The following is a 3,576-nucleotide window of genomic DNA, read 5'->3' as shown; positions in this document are numbered from 1 at the left end:
CTGTAAACCTGCTTCTCTGCTTGTGAAGGGACACTCCCTCCCCCCACAGGTGGGGAGCCAGAGGCTCTAACCCAGATCCTTGCTCCAGTGGTTGCATTTCACTCCATGTGCACTTAACACACTGCCTGGCCCCCGAAGGAATTTTTTTTCAAAAGGGAGAAAGAATAAAACAATTAGAATTGAAAGTTAAAAAAGAGGAAAGTCCTGGAAGGTCAATGCAATACAGTCTTCCCTCAATAATACAGAATATGCATCTCATTCTAGTCCTTAACTAGTTGTATATTTCCCTCTGTGAATTTCAGTGCTGAGATCAACGACAGAATGATTACTGAGTTCATTTTCTTGAGCTATTGGTGAAAAAAAATGACAGTGAGTCATGAAATAACAGATATTAGAGATGAAGGAGATCAGTGTTTATATATTCCCCAGTCTATTTACTTGCCCGAACAAGAATATTTCTTGCAAAATGTTTTCTGGTGTTTTGTTGAACCCTATTTCTTCAACTGGTTAACATATTTAGTTTTTTATAAAACACTATATAGAATCAATTGGTACGTTTCTACTTTCAGTATATGCGGTAGGGAATTTCCTCTGAAACCTTTATAACTGCTTTATCTGATGTTTTATAGGGGGTACTTGCCTAATTCCCAGCCCATCACTTTATTCAGTCATATGTCAGTGCACTTTTAAAAATGAGTTTCTGAGACTGGTCTTCTCCATTTATCCTTTAGCATATTTCAGGTCTGCGTGGTGGTGCACATGTTACAGTGCACAAGGACTCAGGTTCAAGCCCCTAGTCCCCACCTGTGGTGGGAAAGCTTTGGGAGTGGTGAAGCAGTGTTTCAGGTGTCTCTCTCCCTCTCTATTACCCTCTTCCATATTGATTTCTGGCTGTATCTACCTAACAAATAAATAAAGATGCTTTTGAAAAAAAAAAGTGTTTCAAAACACTAAACAGAACTTTGACTGGAGTTCGTGTACTGCACCAAAGTAAAGGAAATTAGGGTGGGGGGGGAAGCTTTTGGGTCCTTGAATTTGATGGCAGAGGACCTAGTGGGCGGTGTATAGTTATAGATGGAAAATTGAGAAATTTTATGCATGCACCAACTATCATATTTACTGTTGACTGTAAACATTAATCCCCCAATAAAGAAATATATAGGGAGTCGGGCTGTAGCGCAGGGGGTTAAGTGCAGGTGGCGCAAAGCACAAAGACCAGCATAAGGATCCTGGTTCGAACCCCGGCTCCCCACCTGCAGGGGAGTCGCTTCACAGGCGGTGAAGCAGGTCTGCAGGTGTCTATCTTTCTCTCCCCCTCTCTGTATTCCCCTCCTCTCTCCATTTCTCTCTGTCCTATCCAACAACGACAACAACAATAATAACTACAACAATAAAAAACAACAACAAGGGCAACAAAAGGGAATAAATAAATAAAATAAATATCTATCTATCTATCTATCTATCTATATCTATATATCTATATATATATATATATATATATATATATTGATGATACAGAAACAGAATCTTAGCTCTCCTCAGAGAGGCTGCTTTTTCATGCTTGCCGCCAGGGTAAGAGGTCAGAGCGAGTTTCTCCCAGGCCACAAGAGGAATATGGCAGTGGAGTCACCCAGGAGAAGATTAAGAAGCCGGAGAAGCCCACTGACAGGGCAAAGACCTGTCCGCTGCTGCTGCTGCGTGTCTTCACCACCAGCAACCAGCATGGACGAGTTCTCCTGTGGAATTTTGCAGTCCAAGGAGCTTCCTATCTACACTTGGATGGATGCAACCTTGAAAGAACTGAGGAGTTTAGTAAAAGAAGTCTACCCAGAAGCTAGAAAGAAAGGCACACACTTCAAGTTTGCAGTAGTTTTCACAGATCTTAAAAGACCTGGCTATCCAGTGACAGAGATTGGCAGCACAATGTCTGGGAGGAAAGGGACTGATGATTGATTCCATGACCCTGCAGTCTCAGACATTCCAGATCGGGGACTATCTGGACATAGCCATCACCCCTCCAAACAGGGCACCGATTCAGGGTGAATGAGACCCTACTGACTTTTTATTGTGTCTTGAATTTTGAATTCATTTCTATAAAATAAACCCGCCCTCCCACAAAAAAATATATAATATATATATAGTCTTAACTATAGCATACAGTTAGGACAGGTGACTATAATATAAAATATGTCAAGCGTTTTTGTGTCATTGAAATAAAACAAAGCCAAACTATAGCAGAATAAAACAGAATGGAATTTTAATTAATGGACTTTAACAGAACTTTGAATAGTTTTCCAAAACTTTTTTGATATTAAGTAACTCAAAAGATTTCTTAAAATATTATGCAACAGATGTGTGGTTAAGTTATTTTCAGTAGTTATTTAATAATGATTTACAGAATTATGAGAGAGTAGGGGTATAAGTCCAAAAATAAATAAAGATAATGTTTTTTTAAAAATAATAATATTTCAAAACACTAAACAGAACTTTGACTGCAGTTGGTATATTGCACTAAAGCAAAAGACTCTGGGGTGGATGGGGTGGTGGTGCAGGTCCTGGAATTTCATGGCAGAGGACCTAGTGGCAGTCCTTCCCACCACAAGAGTTCTGTGTTCCTATTTCCTCCATTGGAACTGTAGTAGTTCTCTCAAGGTTACAGATATGGGTTAACTATCATTTCCATAACTATCTACATATCTACCTATCTATATATCTACCTATCTATCTATCTATAGGTATGTATATACATACCTATAGATAGATAGATAGGTAGATATACATACTTATAGATAGATAGATATACATACCTATAGATAGATAGATAGATAGATAGATAGATAGATAGATATGCATGTGTGTGCGTGTGCACGTGCGCGTGCGTGTGCGTGTGTGTGTATTTTCCCAGAATGTGAACACATGTAAGTGTTTGGTCAAGCAGACTGGGGCATGTTGTGAAAGTCCTGCTGATAACAGATATCCAGGGACTCTCATACTGAGGCTGGTGTAGTGGCCAATCATGTATTCTTAATGCCTTGGCAATTGTGTAGTCATTGCACAAAGAGAACTTACATATCAGATTAGCACATTTAGTGATTTTAGAAAGCCTGGCTACAATTGAAGTGATATGCAAGAAGAATTTTTTAAATAGATATTTATTTATTCCCTTTTGTTGTCCTTTTTATTGTTGTAGTTATTATTTTTGTTGTTGGGTAGGACAGAGAGAAATGGAGAGAAGAGGGGAAGACAGAGGGGAAGAGAAAGATGGACACCTGTTGACCTGCTTCACTGCCTGTGAAGTGACTCCACTACAGGTGGGGAGCCGGGGGCTCGAATCTGGATTCTTACTCTGGTCTTTGCACCACCACCCGGCCCCTGTTCTACATGTCTTTGAGGCTGCATTTTTCATATTTTATATATTTGAACTAGCATGCCCTATAATGTATATTTTATCTAGTAGTTTTTAATATCATACTATTCAAAGGTGTTTTCTTTGAAATGAAAATTATACAATATATGTACTAATTTTGTATTAAAGAGCAGGCCTTATGCCATTAACAATTACCAGTATTACCTGAC

At 39.0% G+C, this 3,576-nt stretch overlaps 1 pseudogene; it reads left to right on the top strand.

The window, feature by feature from the left end:
* Window positions 1-1,557: 1,557 nt before the first annotated feature.
* LOC103117795 (histone deacetylase complex subunit SAP18-like) lies at window positions 1,558-2,058 on the top strand (annotated as a pseudogene).
* Window positions 2,059-3,576: the final 1,518 nt, after the last annotated feature.

This window comes from Erinaceus europaeus, chromosome 2 (genome assembly GCF_950295315.1).
Source record: "Erinaceus europaeus chromosome 2, mEriEur2.1, whole genome shotgun sequence".
Taxonomy (NCBI): domain Eukaryota; kingdom Metazoa; phylum Chordata; class Mammalia; order Eulipotyphla; family Erinaceidae; genus Erinaceus; species Erinaceus europaeus.
Note: the sequence above shows the minus strand (reverse complement) of the source record. Positions and strands in the feature narration are given on the sequence as shown.